General features: G+C 35.3%; 1 protein-coding gene across 1 annotated transcript in view; it reads left to right on the top strand.

The window, feature by feature from the left end:
- The window catches only part of FBXL17 (F-box and leucine rich repeat protein 17), a 519,745-nt gene that overhangs the window by 310,587 nt on the left and 181,267 nt on the right, over positions 1-27,891 (top strand). The window lies entirely within an intron of this gene.

Genomic DNA, 27,891 nt, shown 5'->3' on the forward strand with positions numbered 1-27,891 from the left:
TATTATAGTATAATTTCAAGTATGTAGTTTGTCTTGTTTACTTTTTAAAAACTGTGTCTCAACGGGTATTTGAGATAATCCAACTTTACATTTTCAATCTATTACTTAAATTTATAATTCTTTGACCCTTCCTATGTCATTCTTTTTCCTTCTTACAGCTTTCCTAATTATAGCAGTACATGCTGATCATATCTCCCTTTAGGTAGATTTTGCTTGGATAGTTTTTTCATCACTTCTATTAATCCAATCCCAGTAGACTAGAAATGATTTCTTTTGATACATTTTTGCATTCTTTCCAATTTGTTGACATCTTGCTAATAGCAAGATGCATTAAGTATTCTCACTCATCAGAATGCTAGGAATATTGCAGAATTAGTTTGTCACTGTTCTGGCCCTGAACATAATCCCTGACTAATATAAATAAACTACATTAGAATTTTAAATTGGCTAAACTTGAAGTTCTTGTTACTTTTATTATATATATCATTCATTTGGGCAGTTAGGTCATGCAGTGGATAGAGCGCTGGGCCTGGAATCAGGAAGACCTGAGTTAAAATCCAACCCTAGATGTTTACTAGCTGTATGATTCTGGGCAAGTTACTGATCTCAAAAATGACAGTATGATATCTATTCAAATCCAAGATAAACTATTCAGCATCATAATAATATAAGTCTGTGCTCTAGCCACTGAAGCTGACGAGGCCAAAGTAAATCATGTGAAATGCCAGGCTGGATGAATCAAAATCCAGAACTAAAGTTGCTTGGAGAAATATCAAAAATCTCAGCTACATAGATGATCCCATTGTGATGGCACAAAGTAAAGATGAATTAAGAAACCTGTAACTGAGAGTGAAAGAAGAGAGTGTAAAAGCTGGTTTGAAACTTAATATTTAAAAGAACAACAAAAAACGAAGATCATGGCAACTTGTCCCATAATCTCCTGGCCAAAAGAGGGAGAAGAAATGGAAGCAGTGTCAGATTTTATATTCTTGGGCTCAAAAAATCACTGCAGATGGTGACTGAAGCCATGAAATGAAATGATGCTTGCTCTTTGGAAAGAACCTATGGGATAATCTGGACAGCATACGGAGACACCTTGCCAACAAAGGTCTAAAGGCAAAGCTATGGTTTTTCCGGTAGCAACATGTGGCTGTGAGAGCTGGACCTTAAGGAAAGCCAAGCACCACAGAATCACCATTTTCGAATTATGGTGCTGGAAAAGACTTCTGAGAGTCTCTTGAACAGCAAGGAGATCAAATGAATAAATATTTAAAGAAATTAATTCAGACTATTCACTGAAAGGGCAAATACTGAAGCTGAAACTTAAATACTTTGACCACATAATGAGAAGATGGGACTCACTGGGAAAGACCCTGATGTGGGTCAAGATTGAAGGCAAAAAGAAAAGGAGATGACAGAGGATGAAATGGATGGATAGACTGTGTCATGGAAACAAACATGAGCTTGGACAGATTTTGAGAGATAGTGGAGGATAGAAGGGTCTGTTGGATAAGAATTAATGACAGATCAACAACAGCAACACCCTTCACTCATTCTACAAATATTTCTTGACTACCTGTTCCATACAAGAGGACAAGCACAATGCTAGGCACTGATAGTTCTTAAAAACATAAAAAATGCTGCCTCCTTTCAGTGCCTGTGTGGAGTGAGAGCAGAGTTGTCTTTGAGCCAACTTGTACTGCACAGCAAGAGCCAGTTGCCAAATTTTCAGTGTGATCATTATACCTTTCAAATTGGTAAATGCTACAGATCAGAACTTGATTTATTATTTTGGTGATTTTTAGACTTCAAAAAGTGATGGAGAAAATGTTAATAATGCAGATTAAACTTCAGTGTGTCCTGCATGAAGAGCCAATTGTTAAACATTTACCAGCACGCTCAATGTAAAGGTCAGTTGGAGGAAATCTCAGTCAGGAAATCCTGGTTAGGAAAGTCAAGTTAGGCCAATGTTATTTGACAAATAGTGAGAAGCTATGGAGCAAGAAGAGACACAAAATATGTCAGTGAACAGACATTTAAGCCAGTTATATTAAAACTGCTTTTAGTGTAAGGATCAGGCCTGTTTCAGGCTGGTAATTTAAGAATGCTATTAGAAGGAAATATAACATTCATAGGTTTTTCAACAGTTAACCAAAGGTGATTTATTTAGCCATAGCATAGAAAGGCTACTCAACAAGGATTGAACACTTAGCTCAGATATGTCCAGCCATTGTGGTCTCCATGTAAAAGCACATCCAGTCAGCAGGGCAGGGTGTGGTGACTTGCTAGACCTTGAGACATGTGCCACAACTAAAGGACCCAATATTCTTTGTGGGCAAGACTTTTTATTCCCTTAGGTGAACAGAAAGCATTATTAGTGTGACCTGAAGCCACCAGGATGCTATTTCAACAGTAAGACAGCTTCCTTTACTTTTAACAAAAGAATTAGTCTAACCTACATGGTCTATTGGGGGGAAACCCTAGATTACCATACAGATTAATAAAATAATTAAGATCAAAGCCTAATAACAGTGTTGAACAATGCCACACAATCTAAAACAGATGGTCAGAGTCATCTAGCAATACCAGGTTGTAGAGATTATGAGCCCAGGCTAAGAGCTTTACACCTAGGCATGGAGGGGCTATACATTAAGGGCAGAACCAAGCTATCTAGAGATAGAAATGTTTGTTGAATTGATTTGTGTAATGTCAAAGCAAAAAGAGACTTTATAATAATTATCTGTTCCTAATACTCAGTTTTTAGATGAGGAAGTGGATGCATAAAGAGGTAAAAGGACTTTTCCTAGTGTCAGAAGTACAAATTCAGCAATCTACTGTAGGTCTACTGACTGTGGAAGCACTGTATAACAATGGATGTTTGCTATTCATTACTACTCTATTACATTGATACTCAAATGTTTAAATGAATTTATGATCATGTTGATTTAGATGTTGGTTCTAGTAATTCAGAACCCAACCCAGTCATGCCTCCCTATCTCATAAAATTCTTGTCCATGCTTTGCCATAGAGGAACGTCCAATATGACATCTCCTGACACCATGAGATAATACCAGTAGAGCTATCTGGGTAGTCACCTGGAAGTTCATTATTCACCCTCATTTATATGACCAGTCTGTTTTCTTTTGTACATTTCTCCTTTCTCCGTTATTCCTGTTCTTCTTCAAAGTGGCTCATTTGCTGAATGTTACAGCCTGCCTGCTGTACTCACCATCTGTGTCTATGTGTGATATTTATTTTCAGTTTTTCAGAAACTGTACTAGTCCATGCCTCATAGCCAGAAAACAACAGTGGTAGAATATTGTTATAAAAACAATGGGTCTTCATTTTTCAGAGAAGTCTGAGCAACTTAGTTATTCCCTGAAGGAAATCCTGTTCATTTTTCTATTCATATTTAACTCCAGGCCCAAATAGTCTGTATATATACTGGTACTGAGTGATAACCTAATAAATCAAGTGCCCCCACCAGGAAGGGACAAAAGGAAACTCTTGCACAGTGCTTACATGTTCAAAGGAAATTCATTAAAACAGATTATTTACAGTTGGCTGAAAATAAGAGTAAGATTTTGTTTCCAAATCTGATTCTAGACTGGGGCATTGTTGTGGCTTCATCCTCTCAGTCACCCAGACTCCTAACCTAGGTGTCATCCTCCACTTCTCTCACACACTGTCCTTCCCTCTCCCCACATCCAGTCTCTTGTCAAGTCCTCTCAATTCTAATTCTGGCACATGTCTTGTTTATATACCTTCTCTCCTCTGACACTGACAAGACCCTGGTGCAGGCTGTCATCACCCCTTGCTTTTACTATTTCAGTAGCTTTCTGGTTAGTCTATCTTCCTCAAGTCTACCCTCACCCCAATTCATTTTCTATTCAGCTGTAAAAGTGGTCTTCCTAAACTACAGATGTGACCGTGTTGCCCCTATTCAGTAAAACTCCAATGGTTCCCTATTACTTCCTGATTAACTTTTTTTTTTTTTGCAGGCAATGGGGGTTAAGTGACTTGCCCAGGGTCACACAGCTAGTAAGTGTCAAGTATCTGAGGCTGGATTTGAACTCAGGTCCTCCTGAATCCAGGACCAGTGCTTTATCCACTGTACCACCTAGCTGCCCCCTGATTAACTTTTAAAGTCCTTCATAAACTGGCCCTTTTCCACCATTCCAGTCTTCTCAACTTTATACCCCTTCATGAACTCTACAATACAATGAAACTTGCCTTCTTTCTGTTCCTTTCGATAAAGCACAACATCCCCCTGCTCCCTTTCTTTTTCATTGGCTGTTCCTCATGCCTAGAATACTCTCCCTCCTCCTCAGTGACTCATCAAACATTTATTAAGCACCTATTATGTACTAAGCACTGAGGATGGAAGGAAAGGCAAAAATAATTTCTGCCCTCTAGAAGCTCAGTCTAATAAGGGAGGCAACATGTAAATAACTATTTACACATAAACTATATGTGGAATAAATTGAGGTTAACTCAGCCTATATTTACCACAATCAAATTCCAGTTACTGTTGTTTACTGACTTCCAGGATACTCCCCTGCTTTCCTCTTTGAACTTAGCCCCTAAGTCTGGGCAGCTAGGTAGCGCAATAGCTAGAGCACTGGCCTGGAGTCAGCAGATCCGAGTTCAAATCTCACCTTCAACACTTACTAGCTATATGACCCTGGGCATATCACTTAACCCCAGTTGCCTTAAAAAACATCCAGGGCCATCTCCAGTTGTCCTGATATATCTTGCCACTGGACCCAAATGGCTCTGGAGGAGAGAATAAGCTTGGTGACCTTGTACAGCCCTCCCTCACTTAAATCCAGTTCAGTCCTGATATGGTCTTCTTCAAGAAGGGAGGATAAACAACAACAGTACTTGACGCTCAGTCTTTCTCACCTCAACTCTTACTAGGAGACTTCACCTCACATGGTGATATGCCCTCAGATACCTCTGCCTTCATGTCCTTGATCTTTCTATCACCCACAAATGTATCACTTCTGTGTTCATGGACCCTGAAATTCCCTTATCTTATCACAATCTATTATCCTTCCACCTCTCCCTCTGCTATACAATTCTAAATCTTAATTTTTGTCCACATGGACAAAACTCCTTAACCCTTCAGTTCTTTCCCAGTGGGGAGGGCTGACCCAACAGATTGGAACAAATAGTACTTACTGAACTTTACAACTGATCAGAGGAGAAAAATTATAGGATTGGGAAGCCAGACAATTTTCTATTGCCTTGTAACCTGTCAGCTTCGTGTAGATGTATTTTCCCTAAAATCATGAAATTGGTACCTTAATTTTATATACACTAAATAAACTTAATTGTATGCAAATAAGCATTTCTAGATATGATTTACTCCATTTATTCAACTTCCTTAGTCATTGTTCTTATAAGAACCATATGGACAGTTTCATGGAAATACAAATCAAGAGACTGTGTTTAAAGTTTTGGATCCAGATGTGTCCTTGAAAGATAGTGATTTCGGGGCAGCTAGGTGGTGCAGTGGATAGAGCACTGGCCCTGGATTCAGGAGGACCTGAGTTCAAATCCAGCCTCCGACACTTAATACTTACTAGCTATGTGACCCTGGGCGAGTCACTTAACCCCAACTGCCTCCCCCACCCCCCCCAAAAAAAAGAGCCTATGGAAGATAGTGATTTCTTCCTGCCTAAAAGAATTAGCATGAGTTTCCAGGAAGGAAACCCTCATTATGACTTTCCTTGCTTAACAAGACTATTTAAACAATTATAAAGAACTTAGTGAAGATAAAATTAACCATCACTTTTTAATTACTTAAGTATGATCTAGTTCAACTTGTACTTTTAAAAGAAAATTAGTTCATTAGAAATTTCTCAGAATTTTAAATGATAATAGTAATTATCATAGCTAGTATCTATATATTGCTTTAAGTTTTTCAAAACATTTTACAGATTTTATCTCATTTAGTTTTCACAACAACTCTGGGAGATAGGTGTTATTGTTGTCTTTATATTACAGGAAACTGAGGTAGAGTTAATTGAATCACCCTGCATCACATAACTAATAAGAGTCTGAGACTGATTTGAACTCAGATTTTCTTGACTCAGCTCCAAGTTCTAGATTCACAGCATTACTAAGCTGCCTTTAAATGTTTCAGAAGATATTGCTAAAATGGTGAAGCATAAATATAAAAAAATTTATATGATTCTGAATTTTCTAATTATTATTTCAAGCTGGCTTTTAAAATGTACAATGTTTTCATATCATTACACATGTAGCTGTAGCTCATAGAATTCTTACAAAATAATTATTCACTTTTCACTTTTTTGTGAAATTTGTATATAACAGGCATGCCTCACATGTCCTTCACAGATATTGAGTTTTTTACAAATTGAAGGTTTGTGGCAACCCTGTGTCAAGTAATTCTGTGGGTGCCATTTTTCCAACTGCTTCTACTCACATCCTGTCTCTGTATCACATTTTGTTAAAATTCTCACACTATTCCAAACTTTTTCATTATTATTATATCCGACATGCTTATCTGTGATAATGGATGTTACTACTGTAATTGTTTGGGGGCACCAAGAACTATGCCTATATAAGATGACAAACCTAATCAATAAATATGTGTGTTCTGACTGCTCTAGTGATGGGCAGTTCCGAATCTCTATTTCTCCTGGGTCTCCCTGTTCCCTGAGACACAACAATATTGAAATTAGGCCAGTTAATAACCCTACAATGGCCTCTAAGTGTTCAAGTGAAAGGAAGAGTTACAAGTCTCTCATTTTAAATCAAAACCTAGAAATGATTACACTTAGTGAGGAAGGCATGTCAGAAGCTGAGAAAGGCCTCTTATGCCAAATAGTTAGTCAAGTTGTGAATGCAAAGAAAAAGTTCTTAAAGGAAATTAAAAGTGCAATTTTTAGCAATAAAGTATTTTTAATTAAGGTATGTGCATTTTTAAAGACATAATACTATTGAACTCTTAATAGAATACAGTATAGTATAAACATGACTGTTATAGATATTGAGAAACCAAAAAATTAATGTGACTCATTTTATCGCAGTATTTGCTCTATTGCAGTGGTCCAAAACCAAACCTGCAATATCTCCAAGTTATGACTGGTGTGATATTTTTCTGATCAACTTATAACATTTCACCTAATTCATTTCTTCTAAGCCCTCTCTCATTTGACTTTTGTTTTTTGGGTTTTTTTTGTAGGCAATGGGGGTTAAGTGACTTGCCCAGGGTCACACAGCTAGTAAGTGTCAAGTGTCTGAGGCCGGATTTGAACTCAGGTACTCCTGAATTCAGGGCCAGTGCTTTAACCACTGCGCCATCTAGCTGCCCCCCTCATTTGACTTTTAAAAAAGGTTTCAATGTATAGTTGTAATTTTCAGTAACAGCTGTGTTCCTGTTCTTTCTATAAAAATCCTGCAGCTCTTCACAATCTTGAAGAATAGACCATCACTGATCTTTATAGATCTTTAGCTCTAATTGAACATTTTAAAAGATTTTTAACTTCTCTGATCTTGTTTGCAAGGGATACCAACAAAGAAATATTTTAATAACTAGTATTTTTCTCTTTTATATAAATCATTGAGATCATATATGATTTTATATGAAACCTAAAATAGAATTAACAGTGTAGTAATCAGGAATTAATTTGCTCTTCTGTCAAGCTTTGTTTTATGTTTTTTCTATCTGTATTTAATCACGTTTACAAAATAAGACTTGGTCATATTAACCATTACCATGGTTATTTTAAATGTATTTGATAACCAGTAGGTTGTAGCTGTTTTGGTAAAGACTTTTATTTCATGTACAACAACAACAACAACAACAAAGATGACAGGTAGTGAGAAGGCTGGTGCTATGATTCTAGGAGAGCTTCTAGTCCCACATTGACTCTGTCACCTGTTGATAGGCAAATTATTTGACCTCCCTGAATTTCAATTTGCTTATTTGTAAAATGAGGAGGTTGTGTTGAAGTGCATTTCAACCCAGTCTACTCTTTTTTTCATTTTTTGGAGGGGCAGTGAGGGTTAAGTGACTTGCCCAGGGTCACACAGCTAGTGTCAAGTGTCTGAGCTGGATTTGAACTCAGGTCCTCCTGAATCCAGGGCCAGTGCTTTATCCACTGCACCATCTAGCTGCCCCCCAGTCTACTCTTCTGGTGGAGCAAAATAATTCCATTGTTGTTTTTATGATTTTTATTACTGAGGCAGCTACTGCAACAGTGGGTCTGGGGTCAAAAAAGACAGGTCCAAACAGTTCCCCACATATTTACTAGGTATTTGATCCTAAGAAAGACACATAAAACTCTTTTTTGCTTCAATTTCCTTATCTGTAAAATGGGGATGATAATAATAGCACCTACCTTCAAAGATATTTGTGGAGATTAAATAAAATAAGATTTGTAAAGCATTTTGTAAATCTTGAAGTGCTATGTAAATGGATAATTATTATTAATACTACTGTTATTATTATTACTGAGGAAAAGTTTCCAAGTAAATCTGATTATATCCAGTCTTCCCATTATGCTGATTATTACAGGGATAGCAGTACAACTGAGTCTTCCCAGTTACTTATAGGTATAATGTATAAGCACCCTTTTTTGTCTATAAAGTGAAGTGACAGTAGTTTAGATTGTAATAAAGGTGATGATCATTGGGGACAGCATAGTTTACATAACTAATTAGGGGTTTCATTTTCAACCATTAGAAATTTGAATTGTAATAATAATAATTTTAATTGTGCTGATAATGACAGAAGGTCTGAAAACCTTGGGAAATGATTAAAGGCTTTTTAAAAAAAACTATTTTATAATTAATTATAGGTTGATTGAGTAAGTAGGGATAAAGATGATTAAGCAAAGTGAGTTAGAGACCGAACTATATTTTAGAATCAAAGAGGTGTATGCTTGGTTAATATCACCAAAATTTAATATTCTGCATTTCTATATTATAAAACCCTTTCCCCAGTTGTCACCCTTATTAGCAAGGTGGTTGGTATGGGTTCAATTAGGAGTTTCAGAGTGTACCATGGCAAAGTGATACATAATAATCTAGACACATCTTTAATGCAGGAATTTTGTCAGGATTTCTTTTAACTAACACATTAAATGCCTTGAGCTTCTCTGCTATAATCTTCTAATTATTACAAAATATGTTGTTGCTCTTATATTTATGTGGTAGTTTTAATTTAACTAAATTCCAAGTTTATTAATTTGTATAAGATTGGTTTCATAAGTTTGTATTGAAGGGACTTGAGAAGGAATGTTTGGTTAAGACTTTAAAGGTCTAGATATACATGAGAATGATCTCCTTAGGCTTATTTATCTTGCAAAGAATACTGAGAGCAAGAACACTGATTCCCTGGTCTCCTAAAGTAGAGGTTACAGTTAAGCCTTTGCTGGTATTATTATGCAGGAGCCCTGACAAAGGTATATGGAATATTTGAGAATACTTCTGAAATTGCAGCCTTTTTGCAGACCTGCTGTAGACTTATCAGACATTAATAGTGATGTTTCATGTTAATGTTACTGATCTTTAAACATCTTCAGATTTAATCCACATTGATCATTGATATAAAGTTTCAGCCTTTCATAACACCAATCATTGATTAATTGATTGATTGTAGATTCAGAGAGTCTTCCAGACAGGTATGTATCTTGCCATATAGTATGAACTTCATTATCGTATATAATTTAAGTGTAGAAACAACATGTAGCTAAAATGTGAGCAAATCCACTCCCTATTAGTAGTGATGCATAATGTATATTTGAATTATATTTATTCTTCATCTTAGTGTGACATACTTTTAAACAGTCACTTCTATTATAATGTACTGTTTGTTCCCTTTAATTATTATAACTCTAAGAGGAAATCAAATTAACCAACTTGTTCATATTATCACTCTAATATTTTTCACCCTTTTTAAATGTTGAAGATGTTTTTGCATTGACGTTTATTTGTCTTCTTAGCCCCAACTCAGGCAGAAGATAGCTAGAGTCTGTTCCCAAGACAAGCCTTTGTGCTCTTCAAAGTTATTAGGCAGTTATTTTTTTTCCTATAAAAGTCCATCGGGGCAGCTAGGTGGTGCAGTGGATAAAGCACTGGCCCTGGATTCAGGGGTACCTGAGTTCAAATCCGGCCTCAGACACTTGACACTTAGCTGTGTGACCCTGGGCAAGTCACTTAACCCCCATAGCTCTGCCCCCCCCCCAAAAAAAGTCCATCACCACTAAGAAGAGGGAATTTTTTGACCCCCCACGTGAGCACAAAAGTGACTAATTGACTTTAAAAATGCATCTGACATTCTTTTTAAGAGAGGATGAACACCAATAAAGCAAAAATGTCTCTTCAAATAATCACAGCACTGAATTAGTGAATCACAGACTAGTATAGTGGAAAGAGTACTGAACTTGGAAGTTCAAGTACTGGTGTTGAACTATATTTACTAGTTGTGTGATCTTCAAAAAATCCCTTTACTCTGAGGAAACTAATTATCATTTTCATCATCTATAAAAAAGGAGTAATAATCTTATAGGTATTTTTTTGTCTTACTATTATGAAGAAAGCACTTAGATGCTTCAATATTTTTAACAGAACAAATCACACTTATATGGGTACGAGTCCTTCCAAGGGTCCATTCACTCTTCCTTATCCCATGTGATTCTTGTCTTTGTCATCACAGTCCTTTATAGAACATTCACCCAATGTGCTGAGGGACCTATTGACATTGTGTGGATATTATTAGAGCATGTGGGATGGTCATTGGTCATCCTCTCCCTGTTGCTACATGAGCATTCCACCTCTTTTTGAACAATTTTGTTGTTTAACTTAGAAGCTGAGAAACAAATGTGCTAATCCACCTACCTCCTTAAGAACCTTAAGAACACTTCTTTTCCATAGTAAGTTTGCTATTATTAAGAATGCTGGTTGCCAGCTCTATTTTGCTGTCTGACTTGTTGATCATCCATGTAGAATGGTAACTATAATAATCAATCATGCCAAATTTGGGAAGTTATTACAAATGTTCCATGCATTTTGATTTACTGTCTAGAATAATATAAAGCAACTTATTGAGAATGGGAAGTGTCACTCATTCCTGCTGACTGGCAGACATGGTACTGCCTGCTGAGAGGTATTCACTGTCTAAAACAAAGCAGGAACTTCTGTTTTCTCATTGCTTATTTACTATCTTGTTACTTTCTACATGAGAAAATGTGTAATATTTTCCACCCTACCCTCACCTTCAGATTTTTCTCAGCCTTACATGCCAATTTCATTAGTTTTCTATCTTCCTTTTGAACTAAGAAATGTGCATTTGTTTCATACAGTTTGACACATAATGACAACTCATTTTAAAAATTTTAGTGAACATGTTTATATATGTATATGTATTAGTATGTATACACCCACACAATATATGAAATTTCAGCACTCAAGCTGTTAGTATAAATGCTTTGTTTTATAAATTTGAGATTATGTGTTGATTGACTATTGAGAGTTATAAATCAAATCTTGTTTGGATTGTAACAAACATTTCATTTACAAAAAAGATTGACAATGAGGCAGCATGTTATTTAGGCAAGAAGATGTGGGAAATAAGGGAATCTTTGGTCTCTGCAGCTGTATGACTTATTAGCAAATCTCTTTTTACCAAGTATCCTCATCTGCAAAACCAGGGTCTCGTCTATATGATCCCGAAAGACTCTTCCAGCCCTAATAGTCTAGGGCAGAGGTGTCAAAACATAAATGCCACAATCTCTAGGAGACCTCAAGCCAGATTAAAATATAATTGGGAAATATTTAGCAAATATCAACAAAAATAAAATAGATTTTGATAGTGGATTTCTGTGTTAATATGTAGCTTGCAAGGATCCTTGTGTTTAGTGACTCAGTTTCTATTTAGGTTTGACATCCCTGATCTAAGATATCAGTTGTTAGTAAGTTAAATTGTTTTGTTAAAATTTTTAACTAAAAAAATTGGTAATTACATAATGGACTTCTTTGCCTCAGAAGTTTTGATTATTTTATTTACCAGCTAGAGAATAAGGCTATATACCATTTGCTTCAAAGTCTTTAACTCATTTTTCTATTCATTATCATTTAAGGAGTAAAGGGGAATATTATTTTTGTTAAATTCCCTATATAAAAGTATGCACTACGTTCAAGTTTCTACTGGGATTGAAGAAGTCTAAAATTCTACGAGAGCATTTACAGTGCTTTTTTGTTGTTGTTCAGTCATTTTTCAGTCACATCTGACTCATTGTGACCCCCCCATTTGGGGTTTTCTTGGCAAAGATCCTGGAGTACTTTGCCATTTCCTTCTCTAGCTCATGTTACAGATGAGAAAACTGAGGTCAACAGGGTTAAATGACTTGTCCAGGGTCACACATTAAGTGTCTGAGGCTGGATTTGAACTCACAAAGATGAGTCTTCCTGACTCCAAGTCTGGCACTCTGTCCACTGTACTGCCTAGCTACCTCATGTTAACGATACTAGTTAACAATATTAAATGACTGGGGGCAGCTAGGTGGCACAGTTGTTAAAGCACTGGCCCTGGATTCAGGACCTGAGTTCAGATGTGGACTCAGACACTTGACACTTACTAGCTGTGTGACCTTGGGCAAGTCACTTAATCCTCATTGCCCCACCAAAGCAAATAAATAAAAACCAATATTAAATGATTTCCATGAAAATATATTGTATATTTTAATGAAAAACAGTTTCAATGCTTTCTCATAACTTCCTCATTTTAAAATATCCTGATTAAAAGTTAGTTTGGAAAGCAAAGAATTGTTTTAATTCTTAGATATAATGTGCCCAAATATCAATAATATGTTTCCTAAAAATCCTAAAAGTTATATTTTTCCACTTAAGATATTAAGATTATATTGTTGACTTTGCAATAAGACAAGTATCGTCTGGAATCCTGAAGAGCTCACTCTGTGAATGCAGGAAAGCAATAATCCATAAGCCTCATAGGGGTCATTTCAGTCTCTATAAGCATTCAGAATGATGTCTGCAAGTCTCCATCAGGCCTGTGTGATCTTTCTCTTATCATCATTCCAAATGAATATCAGAATTACTTTATTTCTCTGCCTGCCCCTTTTCTTCTTTATGATTCCTTTGGAGTATTTTCTCTTTCTAGATCTAAGTAACCTATCTGTTTTCCTTCCTCCTTCCTTTGAAAGGAAAAACTAAAAACAACACCCCTCCCCCCAAACAAAACAAAATAAAACAGAACCCTGCAGCTTCATTCTCCATATATGTGTGTGTGTGTGTGTGTGTGTGTGTGTGTGTGAATTGTTTTGTAAATTTTTTAGTAAAATATTATATGTTAAAATGTATTTATTGGTTTTTGATCAGGCCAGAAAACTGCTAAACTTAAAAACTGAGAGAATGTATAAACATCCTATGTGCATATGCTAATACAGGTTGGAAATATTTGGAGTTATTTCCTTTGTATCTCATTTCACCTACCTATTTATAAAGTAAAAAAAAAAAAACGAAGTAAGCACACTTCTCACCACAGTGTATAATTACCAAATTTTTCAATATTATTGTATAGTTTTCTAAAATATAATCATTTACAATGCTTTTGAATTTTAAGAACTAGTATCTGACAGAAAACCATCCCATAGATTTTAAAATTTTATCTTTGAGAGAAGAGCATTTGTCTCCTAAGACTATATCTTGACTCTTACTTCCCCTGCCCCCTCCCCCAAAAGATTCTTCTTTCTCTTCACAAATTCGAAGGAATTCTCTTGTTAGCATCTTGTCTTCATTAACCCCTCAGCTGCAAAGGTCATGGGAGGTCTGTGTGGAACATCAGTCTTTGCCTGCACCACAGTACTAGTATTGAAGCATAGTACAACTTCCAGAGAGCAGAGGTTAAAGAGATAATTAGTCACTACAAAGAATAGTTTTAGCTCTCTTGGGAGGAAATGTATAAGTGTTTCATGAATGAACTCAAAAACCTCATCTTTTACTATTTTTAAAGTCACAACAGTCAATCTGATTTATAGTCTTTATAAATTCAAGGTAAGCTTGATATTGAATTGGTAAGTGGTCAAATGATATAAACAAACTTCTCAAAAGAATTACAAACTCTTAATCATATGAATGAATGTTCCAAATCACAATTAATATCAGAACAAAAAATCAACTGTGAGGTTTTACCTCCCATCTAGCAAATTGGTAAAAACTATAAAGATGGAAATATTTGATGTTGGAGGGGCTGTGGAAGAATAAATGTACTAGTGCATTGTTGGTTGAGTTGTAGATTGGTCCAGCAATTCTGGAAAACAATTTAAAATTATGCTTTAAAAGTGAATAAGGAGGGGCAGCTAGGTGGCGCAGTGGATAGAGCACCGGCCCTGGTGTCAGGAGTACCTGAGTTCAAATCTGGCCTCAGACACTTAACACTTACTAGCTGTGTGACCCTGGGCAAATCACTTAATTCCAATTGCCTCACTTAAAAATTTTTTTAAAAATTAAAAAAAAAAAACAGTGAATAAGAAAAAAAAAAGTGAATAAGGGGGCAGCTAGGTGGTACAGTGGATAAAGCACTGGCCCTGGATTCAGGAGGACCTGAGTTCAAATCTGGTCTCAGACACTTAACAATTACTAGCTGTGTGACCCTGAGCAAGTCACTTAACCCCAATTGCCTCACCAAAAAAAAAAAAATTTTTTTAAGTGAATAAAATGTGGATATCTAGTGACCCAGAGATTCCTCTCATACTCCTAACAATGTTAATGATAAAAACAAAAGCCCCATAATACACTAATATAGCAGCATTTTTTGTAGTAGCAAAGAACTAGAAACAAAGAAGATGCTCATTGTTTGAGGAATGACTAAACAAGTTGTGGTACATGAATATAAAAAGAGTTCATCTATATTAGTATACTATAAGAAGCAAGGAGTATAGCTGAATACAGAGAAGATACACGAACTGAAGAAAAGTGAAGTAAGCAGAACCAGGAAAACAATATATGAAACAACTCCAACAATGTAAATGGAAAGAACAACAATAACAAAACAATCAAAACTGAAGGCTATGAAATTATAATGACCAATTTTGGTCCCAGAGAAGAACAATGAGAAGGCCTCCTTTGCAGAGGCGAAAGACTATGGACCTTGGGTATAATGCACTAGATATAATGGTAGACTTTTTCAGCTTGATCATTAAGTTTGCTGAACTCCACCCCCCCCACCCCGCCCCCTTTTACTCTTTGTTAGAAGGGATAGTTCTCTGGAAGGGGTGGATTATATAAAACAAAACAATAAAATGTATATACATATGTGTGTGTGTGTGTGTGTGTGCGCGCGTGTGTATACACACACAGATATTGGGGTAGAAGGAGAGAAAGAGGACAGGTTAAAGAAACTTGAAAAAGATATTAAATCTGTTGAAGTGAGAGCTCTGTTTCCAGAAGTGACTTTTCTTATCAAGATTTAGAGAAAGATTTAATGTTATTCTTCAGCTTCACAATTATAAGATTGAATTTTCACTGTTCTTTGAAATTTCTATCTTTATATATTAAAATTAATCTTTAGTACCAAGAATTAAATAAGAATATTTTCTCTATAGTACCAACAGTTATAGCAACTGACAATTATTTACTTACACTTGGTACAGAGAATATCTTATGTCTGTGTTCAGTCATTTTTCAGTCATGTCTGACTCTTTGTGATCCCAACCATTTCCTACTCCAGTCCATTTTACAGATGAGGAAACTGAGGCAAATGCAGCTGAGTGACTTGCCCAGGGTCACACAACTAGTAAGTATATAAGCAGATTTGAATTCAGCAAGATGAGTCTTCATGATTCCAAGTTTATGGTCCTTCATATTCTGTTTATTTAAAGGTTTTCTGAATTAAAAAAAAAACAACCAAAGATATTATTTCATTGTAGAACTTTATAGCAGAGTTTGTCAGGTAGTTTTTATGGAACCTTGAGATAGAAAATAAAGAAAGAAGGATAGACTTTAATTCTTTTGTGACTTCAAAGTAAACCACACCTATTTCCCAGTGAGGACATTCACTCATAAATTAAGAAATCTTATTTTTTTAATCTTTCCTCCCCTCCACCTCATATTTTTGTTTAGCAAATTAATAGTTAAACAACTTATCTATTTTCTAAAATGTGGTTATCTTAAGTTTGTTTTAATTGAATTTTGAATGTGTTTAGGGGAAAGAGAAATGATTTTCTCCCTATCCCAAGGGCATCCTCATAACAATATTGTTAAGATTAGCAACAACATAGAATATCTGGCAATACAAGGTTGTAGGAATTACATTCATTAATAAAAGAATGTAATCCATTTGATTGATTTTGTATTCTGCTCATGATGGCTTTTGGAATTCCTATTATTTTTGTTTTGGGACACATTGACATAGAGCTTTGGGGAAATTAATGTGATCAACTGCAAAGAACAACAGACTTGTGGTCAAAAATCTTGAATTCCTTTTCTCCTTCTAGCACTAATTATTAAATGTTTGGCAGGGAGCAAGTCACTCAGCCTCTGAGCTTCAGTTTCTTTATCTACAAAGTGGTGATGATAATAGTAATTGTAATACTTTGTAAACATCAAAGCACTACATACTGTAAGCCACTATTGTTCTTGAGCTGTCAACTAGACTTTATATGTTGCATAAATTGACTTAGGCTTTGAAAAGGTTGCAGTTACCTTCTCCTATTGATCTAATTTGGTTTTGACTAGTTTTTATGTTTCCATTCCTTTTACACTAGCTTTCAGAAGTCTCAATTGATACAATTATGATAAAAGGAAAAAATAATTAAAAAGCAAGAATTTGTGAAATTCAAAAGATCAATTTGAAGTAAATATTATCGATATCTGAAACTAGAAGCAAAATGTACCCTGACTTTGTTAGTCTGGTCTTTTTTCCCCAAGAGCTTAAATCACCTTTCCAGATAACTCAGAGGATAGGTCTATTCTTATATTATCAGTCTTGCCTTTGGCATGAATGAAACCATTCCAAAATCCTCAAAAAAGACTTTGTTTTTTTTAAGGGAGAAATTGTGATGGTAGTTCTTAAATATTAGAGAAAAACATTGCTATTTCTCAGTTACTAATAATCTAGCTATAACCTGTCTTTCTAGGTTGATTACACGTTATTCCCCCTCACACTCTCCAACCAAAGTTGCTATTTTCCATACCACAGAAATTAGATTCCACCCCCTGCTTCCGAAATCTTTACACAAGTTGTCTCCTCCTGTCTGGAATCATCTTCTTTTCCAATTCTGTCTCTTGGAATCCTTACCTTTCTTCAGGGCTAGGTTCAAGTGGCACCTCCCTGAAAAAGCCTTTTCTGATGATTTCCCCTAGCCATTAATTTCCACCTCCTCAATCCTCCCCAACCCCATAACTGCATGCTTATTTTGCTTCTATCCTGTATTTACCTCTCTGTGAACATGTTCTATCCCATCACCTAGCATTCTGCTGGAAACTTCTTGAGGGAAAATAATTTCTTTTATAGTGAATACTTACTAAATTCTTGTTGATTTATCACTTTCTCCAAAAGAGAATTTTCCATTTTTTATAAATATATATATATAGCATGATTTCACAAACTTAAAATTAGAAGTATTCAAGATTACACTTGATAGATTCTCTTTTGCTTTGTTCAGGGACCATTAGGAGATTGCTATCATCTCTTAACTTACAAAGTCTAAACCACTCTGATGCCAAAGCTGTGCAAACCCAGACAATGGAAGTTCTGATAACATTTGAGTTTCTATTCTAGTTCTTGAGCTGCATCTCTCTCTTTTTTAAAAAATCTGTACCAATTTTATGACTTTTCATAATCTCCCAGTGTGACAAAATGGGCTTTAGTTTCTACTCTTTAAGTACATAGGCCTAAATTAATCTCAGATTCACTAATCAGATGTTGGCTTTTCAGACAGTAACACTTGGTAAATGCGAATTTAATGAATGTCCCAAGATGATTGTCATTAACTGGTGGAACTTGTGACATTTTACATATCAGTCCTTGACTTTGCCCCTTTAGTCTATTCAAAACGTGCATTGAACAAATTCTTCAGTGCTTTAATTGAGAGCCTTACTCTTTTTCATACTACTTGTAGTTAACATCTGTTTTATGACAACACCTTTAGATACTTACAAGAAGTTACACACTTGGTAATGAGTTTTTAATAAAATCTAATAGAAACTTTACATAAATACATTTCATGAAATAAAAACAAAAAAGTCACATCTCCTTAATGACACTTATTGTTTTCTTGAAATAAAGTTTCAATTTTTAAAATTCAACAAATATTTACTTAACCCCTCTTGTCTGCAATGTACCATGTTATACAGAGGCAAAAATGAGAACATCTCCACCCTCAAGGGTGCTTGTATTTTAGCAGAGAGCGTAAAAACAAATATGCAGATAACACAAGTTATAAGAATTTCAGGAGAGGTTCAAGCAGAGTTGTGTGAAAGATCTGAGGAAGCAGAGATAATATATCTGGAGGGATGAGGGAAATGTTCATGAAAGAGGTGATACCTAAACTAGGTAGGAAGGAAAGAGAGCTTCAGTGGTAGAGATTGTGGCGTGAGAGGAAGTATCATTCTAAGGATGGGGAGGAGGGTCGGAACAAAAAAGCATAGGGCAGAATGAGCCTGGGGGGATGAGAAGTAGTCTATTTTGGCTAAAACAAAGTATAGAAAAGCAACTGACATCATCATCATAGCATGGCATACCTATTTTATATGCTTTAATTCATCTGACTCATAACAATTATGTGAAGTAGATAGGTGAGGTAATTTTTATAAATGTAATCCTGTAAGCTGTAGGTGTTGATGTGAAATATTTATTAAGCACCTACTATGTACCAAGCACCATTCTAAAAGCCAGAGATAAAAAAAAAAGGCAAAAGACAGTGAGTGCCTCAAGAAGTATCCTCAAGAAGTTTACATTCTACTCTTCCTCCCATCAGGATGGATCACACCTTCTGTCACTGGAATATTTTTCCCTTAGGTCACTGCTACAACACTTTGACCACTTCTCTTTATGTTGGAGGCTAGAAATTTTTCCAACATCCTCTTTGATTTGAGCAGTTTTTATGCATTAGCTATTGAACATGTTATTACCTAGGGACATAATGGGCCCCTTGAGCCCTGTGAAGTACTTTTTTTTCTGGTTTTGTAGTTTATATTACAAAGTATATTAAAAAAAATCATAATAGCTCTGTTAGGAAAATCCTAACATTTGGAACATTTAGATCTCTGCCTTATTTAAATTCTTTATTTCTTACAAACCTCAGACTTCCTCTGTTTCCTTGCTTAAACAACCTAATAATAACAGACATGTATAAGCCTTCAAGATTAACCCTGGGTTTTTAAATAGCAAAAATCAGGATATAGAAAGTTATTTATTTTATTTATTATTTAAAAGAGAAGATTATATTACAGGGTCTGTCATCTGGAAGGGAAATTTATGGAAAGAGTAAACGTTTCAGTTTTCTCATTCTCAGTAGTAGCCATTGCAACTGGCAGCCTCCACCCAGATTCTTGTTTCAAGACTCTTTCAGGAAATGAAAGCTCTTTAAGTTCACTTTCCTAGATGTCTACTCCCCTTTCCCTCCTCCTCTTGCTTCTCCTCCTCAGCTCTTCTCTGCCCCACCTGTATTATGTCCCCTTACAGATTGTGGATTCTGATTCCAGAGTCCTCCGGTCTCAAAGATCACAATAGTTCCTATCTTTTTCTCTCTCTTTCTGGGACTGTTCCCAGAATGCTTATTCCTCTGAGATAGGAATCCTAAAATGTTAGACTATCTCAAACCCATAGTACAGTCCTTATTTGACAGACGAGAAAAGAGAAAACAAAGGGATGAAGCAACTGACAGTCACACTGGTAAGCATCCAGTGCAAGACATGAACTCTGTTCTTTCCTGCTATCATGTCCTGTAAGCTTTCCTCAATGTTACACTATCACCCTGCCTTTGGCTGTATCTTACATTTCCCACAGTAAGGCTAGAAAGGCTATTGGAGTTAGATTGTTCAGAGTACTGAATGAGATACTGCAGTATGAATATTTGTTCATTAAAGAATAGGGAGCTACTGAAGGTTTTGGGATGGAAGAGTACCATTACCAGCCCTGTATTCTAGATTATTTTGGCAGTCATAAAAGATGGGTTAGAGAAGGGATGGATGAGAGGCAGCAAGTCCAGTTAGGAGAGTATTATCCTTTGTCATTTATGAAGAAACTACCCATCTTTTTTTTTTTTAACTTAATAGTGTTTTTTTCCAGTTACATGTAAAGCTAATTTTCAACTTTCAGTTTCGTAAGATTTGAGTTCAAATTTTTCTCCCTCCTTCCCTTTCTTCCCCCTCTCCTCCTGAGACAAAAGCAATCTGATATAGGTTATATATGTATGATCATATATACATATTTCCACATTAGTCATTTGTAAAAGTCGAATCAGAACAAAAGGGAAAAACGCAAGAAAGAAACCACAAGTAAAACGAATAAAAGTGAAATAGTGTGCTTCCATCTGCATTCAGACTCCATAGTTCTTTTTCTGGGATGTGGAGAGCATTTTCTATCGTGAGTCTTTGGAATTGTCCTGGATCATTGTATTGAGAAGAGCTAAGTCTATCATAGTTTCATCACACAATGCTGCTATTACTATGTATAATGTTCTGGTTCTGCTCACTTCACTCAGCATCATTTCATGTGTTTTCCAAGTTTTTCTGAAAATCTACCTGCTCATTATTTCTTTACAACACAATAGTATTCCATTACATTCATATATCACAACTTGTTACAACCATTCCCCAATTGATGGAGCTCCCCTCACTTTCTAATTTTTTGCCACCACAAAAAAACCTGCTGTAAATATTTTGTACAATGTGGATCCTTTTCTCTTTTTTTTATGATCTCTTTGGTGTATTTAGATGGTAAACCTAGTAGTGTATTGCTGGGTCAAAGAGTATGCACAGATAAACTACACATCTTAAAGGTACAATCAATAACTGTGATATTCTATTCTTACACATATAAGATATTATTACTAAAAATTTCACATATACTAGGTTTTATCAATCAAATCTTATTTATATTGTACCAGGATAAATTGTTATTTAAAGCATCTTATAAAGTGAATAATTCATGGTTATTTTCAGGGTTTACTTAAAAGCAAGGTATATGTCTATAGTCTATAGACTATAGACTATGGGCTTATCTGAACAAAACAGGATTATCCAGAAAATAGAGCTGCTACTATGCTGAATTAGAATTATATTTGTTATTGGGGGTTTCTTGTTTTTTTTTTTTTTTTGGTGAGGTAATTGGGGTTAAATGACTTGCTCAGGGTCACACAGTTAGTAAGTATTAAGTGTCTGAGACCGGATTTGAACTCAGGTCCTCATGAATCCAGGGCCGGTGTTCTATCCACTGCACCACCTAGCTGCCCCTATTGGGGGTTTTTTAAATGTCCTTCTTAAAAATCTTTTAAAAGTTCCACCTCCTCTATGAATCTCTAAACTTCCATTGCACTTTATCTGTGCTCTCTCCATGCACTCAGTATGTTCTGATTTATAGCATAGTTACATGTGTCCATTTTAACTCCCCTCAAGATCACAAACTCTGAGGTCAGGAATTACGTTTTATTCCTTGTGACTCCCTTAACAGTTAAGTGTAATTCTTTACTCATAGTAGTTATTTAATAACTCTTTGCCACACAGAATTGAATTTTTCATTTCCATGTTATTTCTTTGCCATTTTTGAGTTTGCTAGATATTTACTCTCCTCTCATCCTTTGTTTCCATTTTCACGCGAAGGCAACTTGGCCTGCTTCAAGAAATAATGAGGACAGGCTCTTGCTACCAATGACCCCAAAGATGTTGCCATCATATTGGGTTTTTGTTTTAAAATGTGTTTGTTCATCCTACAACATAGACATAGTCACTGCAGTACTAATACTCTATTGCACCATTGCACCTTTCCTGGGTTTTGTTCTCAGTCTAAGCCAGCACTTACTTATATCTTCTTAAACATACATGTACTGTTCAAATACAGAAGTGTTCATTTAGAATTTCATCCAGCCATACACTAATGCTTTCTCTAATGTCATCATTTCTTTTTACACCTCTAAGGTGATTGAGACTGTCCTTTAAAGTGAGGTCTGCAAACCATCAGATGGCAGTCCCAATTAGCTTCTTTTGGGTTTGAGGTACATTCACAAACAGTAACAAGGTCTCCTAGGAACCCTCCTCTTGCAAGCAGTGTAGTCATATTTCCTCATTAGTTCCTTTCAATTGTCACTAATGCCATGTTCCAGCTTTTGAGTAAGAGAAAAAAAAAACCCATAAAAATTTTGTGTGTGTATAAAGAAGACAGTTGTTTTCTATAATTCAAGGTTCTTTTGAATTCCTTTGATAGTTTTGAAGTGTATACAGCTTGATTCATTAACCTTTATTCCTCACATAAATCAGGTGATTAAGAATCTGTTTTCAAGGAGATACGAATGTATAATTTAAAATTATATTCAGTTGTATAGTTGGTATACAGCCCAAAAGTAATCCACTTTTACTTTGCAAATCTTATATTTCAGAAGCATTTCAAAGGTATATTATCAAAATAAATTAAAATTAAATTAGTAATAGTCACATTGGGATGCTTTTTGGCATGTTTTCTGTGATCAGAGAGACTTTTTAAATGCACACTACTGAAAATCAAAAATTTATAATAGCAAGATTTTTTTGTTAAACATTTCAGAGCTTAGCCAGATCATGACCATAGAATTAATGGCTGAGTCAATGTGCACCAAAATGGAAATGAACAGAGAGCTTCTGTTTAGATAGTGTATATTTTTATTAGTCAGAAGTGTCATACTTACTAATAGTATATTAAAGAAAAGACCTTAAAAATCATTAGTTCACCTACTTATTCTGTAAATGAAAAACTGAAGCACTGAAGATTTAGTAATTTGTCCATAGTCATACAGCTAGTTAATGGAAGGGTTGGGACATAATACAAGTTCTCTAGATTTAAAATATTTTTTTAATCACACCACCCGCAGTTCTTTGATTAAGGGGAAGAGGTTTAATTGGGTTATGAAACGTTCAAGACTCATTTTAAAGATCATTATGATTACCATTATACATTTCTCAATTGTGACACTTTTATATGTAACTAAAATATTACAGACAGAAGAGCTAGATTTAAGTCCTTGTTCTACACTAATGATCTGTGTGAACCTGAGCGAGTCATTTAACCTCTGTATGTTTCAGTTATATTGAATGTAAGATAAGAAGTTTGGATTAAATGACCTTTAAGTCCCTTCTAGGTATAACATTCTTTAAGATATTCTTTGAATGTGTAAGAGCTCCATTTGATAATCCTGTAACTTTAATTCCTAAAGGGCTATCACAGTTTAATTGTCATGCTTTGACTGGTACTGTGCCAAGAATACAGTTATTGTTGACTGTGAATTAGTCTCATTAACTTGTAAACCCTAGCATACCATTCTCCCTTGCCCTCCCTTGAGATAGGGAGAAGGTAGAATTGCCTACAGTACTCTAAGGAGCAACCTGAAGAAGGTAGAATGTTAAATGATGCCTGCAAGTGGGTTCTCAGGAGACCCCAAGCAGGGAGGGAACCAGAGTTAGGAGGTATGTCCAATGCATAGAAATAAAGGTTAGAAATGTAGAGGGTCAGGTTCCAAAGGGCAGAACAGATGAGCAAGGTTTAAAGTTAGGCAGGAGTCCAAGGATTAAGGAATCCCTGTGGGTCTGAGTTTAAACCAATGGTGTATTCATTTGCTTGTGCAAATACTTTGCCTTTTCTTTGTTGAGGCCTAACCTTTGCAGCTAAACCCCCTTAGCAAGCCCTTAATTTTCTTTTCTTTTTTTTTTTTTTTGGTGAAGCAATTGGGATTAAGTGACTTGCCCAGGGTCACACAGCTAGTAAGTGTTAAGTGTCCGAGGTCGGATTTGAACTCAGGTCCTCCTGAATCCAGGGCCAGTGCTCTATCCACTGCACTACCTAGCTGCCCCCTTTTTTGGGGGGGGGGAAGCTCTTAATTTTCAACCAATCATCTAGTCCAAATCCTCATTTTACAGATAGAAAAACTGAGGTGTGGGAAACCAGTTCCATTACAGGATATGCTGCTGGCTAATTGTTCCTGTTATCAGCAAAGTACATGATATTTCTACCAATTTCTAGTAATAGTAACATCTAAACCAATTCTAATTCCACTTCTCAAAAAATAGCCTTATGTCAATGTTTGCTAAAAACTGGGTTCCTTTTGTATTTTATCAATGATTTTAACCCAGACCCACAGAAGCTAGATTTTTTTCTCCTCAAAAACAATCTAAAAATGTATATATGACTTAAAACTAAATTTTGCTGAAATTCTTCATATTTCCTTTTCTTCTTTGCAGGTACACCTAGGGAAGAAACTTGTGGGTACTATCTAGCATACTGCTTGATACTCAGAAAACAGCTGAGTACTGCTTAACTTGGAATCTGGGAGACTTGAGTTTGACTCCTACCACAGACAGTTATTAACTGTGTGACCCTGGGTAGATTGCTTAACCTTTCCTTCAGTTTCCTCATCTGTAAAATGCCTCCTAAAGTTGTTGCGAAGATCAAATTTGAAAATGTATTTGAAAACACTTCGCCAATCTTAAAGCTAACAGCAGCAGAAGTAGTAGTATATTAAACAGAAAGGCATAAATCATGCTATGTAGTTGAATTTCACACAGAACAGGGATTTCTTGTACAAATTGTTTTCCTTACCTTTTTAATATTTTTTAATTTAATTTTTTTTTTTGCAGGACAATGAGGGTTAAGTGACTTGCCCAGGGTCACACAGCTAGTATCAAGTCTCTGAGGCCAAATTGGAACTCAGGTCCTCCTGAATCCAGAGCTGTTGTTTTATCCACTGTGCCACCTAGCTGCCCCCTCCTTACCTTTTTTTTCTTCTTTTTCTTTTCTCTTTTTTTTTTCCCTCCTTACCTTTTTTTAATGAAAGATGCTTCTACTCATTAATCAATAGCCATCTCTTTGTTGTTTCTTCCTAATGACTCTAAAAAATTTTAACACCTGGCCTTGGGAGCTCCTTAGCTGTTTTAGAATAATGTTCATATAAGCTCTTGAAAGTATTCTTTTGTTTAAGCATTTGTTCTTTGCTTCTGTATGTTGCCTTTTGATTTTTAAAAAATCCTTTTATGTTTATTCTTACATAATAACTCAGTAATAACAATAACATTTATATAGCTAGGTGGCACAGTGGATAGAGTGCCAGGCCTGGAGTTAAGAAGACACCTTTGTGAGTTCAAATCTGTGCTCAGAGACTAGTCCTGTGATCTTGGGCAACTCATTTAATTCAGTTTGTCTCAGTTTCTCATATATAAAATGATCTGCACAACAAAATGGCAAGCCAGTTTAGTAACTTTGCCAAGAAAACCCTAAATGGGGCCACAAAGAGTCAGACATGAATAAAAATGACTCAACAAAAATATAAATTTTACTATGTGCCAGGCACTAGACTAAGAAATTTACAATTATTATTTCATTTGATCCTCACAACAATCCTAGAAGGTAGATGCAGTTATTATCCTCATTTTATAGATGAAGAAACTGAGACAAACAGGTTAAGTGACTTGCCCAGGGTTACATAGTTAATAAATGTCTGAGGCCATATTTGAACTCAGGTCTTCCTGAATCAAGGCCCAGTTCTCTGTTCAACCAGTTACCCACTAGATCAGTGATATCAAACTCAAATAGAATACCTCCACTGCATATTAACTTAGGAAACCACTTATTAACATTATGCTCTTTTGTATTTTTATTTATTTTGTAAAATTTTTCTCAATTACACAATTCAAGCTTCATGTAGTGTTAAAGTTTGGCCACTTACTCTCTAGTATCATGTTTTCAATAGTTTTCATTTGGGGAGAGTGTCTTTTGTTGATCTCTTCTTTCTTTTGTGAATTGGTCTTAGAGTTCTATGGAGAGGAAAATTTAACCTATCAGACACTGCCTTGCAAATCATAGGTTCTTAACGTGTATTTATTGCAGTGAACTGAATATCAATCCCAGAAGGATTAGCTTCCAAAGTGCCCTCTCTCCATTGTGTCTGCCCTGTGCTTCTCTTAGGATTATTTTCTAGAGAAGTTATTGAATAGTTTGTCATTTTTATTAAATTAGTAAGTTCAGGGTATATTGTGTATATCTGAAAAATCTCAAATATTTATCATTCCAATTTTTATATTTTTAATATCAGTTTAGTTTTCTTACAAAAATATATTTTCTATAAATGGTTTGACCTTCAATAACAAATTGTTTTAAATTTTCTGCCATTTTAAAAGTTCTTAGATTCTGTGATTCTGAATAAGTTAGAAAGCAAATTTAAGACATGAAAGACAGATAAGGACACTGAGTAATTCTTGATGGATTATACATACTGGTATCAAATTACTTGATCCTTACTTTGAAGAAAAGGTTAATGGCTTTTTTCCCTTTTAGCCTTTTTCTTTGCTATGTTCAACAGATATTAATAAAGGTTAACATAGTAAAGGATGCATATAGCAGGGTATATTATGATTTTTCAAATAATATAAAGGACAAGACAACAAAATACATGGTATTGTTAATTGTTGTTTTTAAAGTCAAATTTATTTTCTTTAAGTATTAGTGGAGCTTTGAGGGAAGAAAATATCCCTTAAAATCTTTCATTTAAAAATAAACCAGAAAAATATTATACTTTATATGCATATTATGTATATGCATCTATATGTCTATATTTTGGTTTGTAATAATCAGAATTACCTATGTACACAAAGTTTTTAGCAAGAAATTTAAGAAAAATAAGATAAGAGGATCAGATTTTAATATTATTTTGCACATGGATTTTCCTATATGCCAAAGGGTTACTTTTTAGCTTATAGAATTTGTAGGGGGCAGCTAGGTGGTGCAGTAGATAAAGCACTGGCACTGGATTCAGAAGGACCTGAGTTCAAATGTGGCCTCAGACACTTGACACTTGCTAGCTGTGTGACCTTGGGCAAGTCACTTAACCCTCATTGACCTGTTCTCCCCCCCCAAAAAAATGTGTATATTTTTAAAATTGTTAGTAACATTGTCTGGAAATTCTTAGATTAAAAATAAGCAAAATAGGAATGGGGAGGAAAATACATTGTAGGGGGATTCATGTGGGTCAGTATAGGAAAACTGTCAAAACAAAGTATATCAGTAAATTTTAAAATAGAAAATAGTAATTGTATCCTGTTGAACGTATTCAGCTGCATGATTAATAATTGGACAAAAGTTAATAATTTTACTCTCAACATGTAATTTACTTATATTTTTCTTATATTTATGTATACATATGTGTGTGTTTATATGCATATGTAGTTATATTTACCTTGAGGCTCATAATATAAAATATGGCTTGGAATGAAATATGTTGTAAAATATAAATATGCCTTCAGTAATGTCTTTGGAAAGCTCCTTTTTTTGACATTCAAGAAATTTCATAAGCTGATTCTAGCTCACCTTCTATACTTATTACATAACCCTCCTATTATTAACATTCCTCCCAGTTCTAGGTTCTAGCCATACTGGCCTCCTTGATGTTCGATCTACTGAACATTCCATCACCCTTTTTTATCCCTTATGGCTTAGTGTACCCTCCCCTGCCCCCAAACTCCCTGGAAGGAAGAACATTCACTCCTCATTTCTGCAAAACATTGCTTGATCTTCCTAACTACTAGTTACCTCCTACCTCCTAAAAATTACTTTGCATTTACTATATCTATATCCACACACACATTTTTTTTTTCATATTTACTTTATTGGACTATTGTTGCCCTGTGCTAAGTACTATGGATATACAAAGACAAACA

The sequence above is a fragment of the Dromiciops gliroides genome, chromosome 1 (genome assembly GCF_019393635.1).
Source record: "Dromiciops gliroides isolate mDroGli1 chromosome 1, mDroGli1.pri, whole genome shotgun sequence".
NCBI lineage: Eukaryota > Metazoa > Chordata > Mammalia > Microbiotheria > Microbiotheriidae > Dromiciops > Dromiciops gliroides.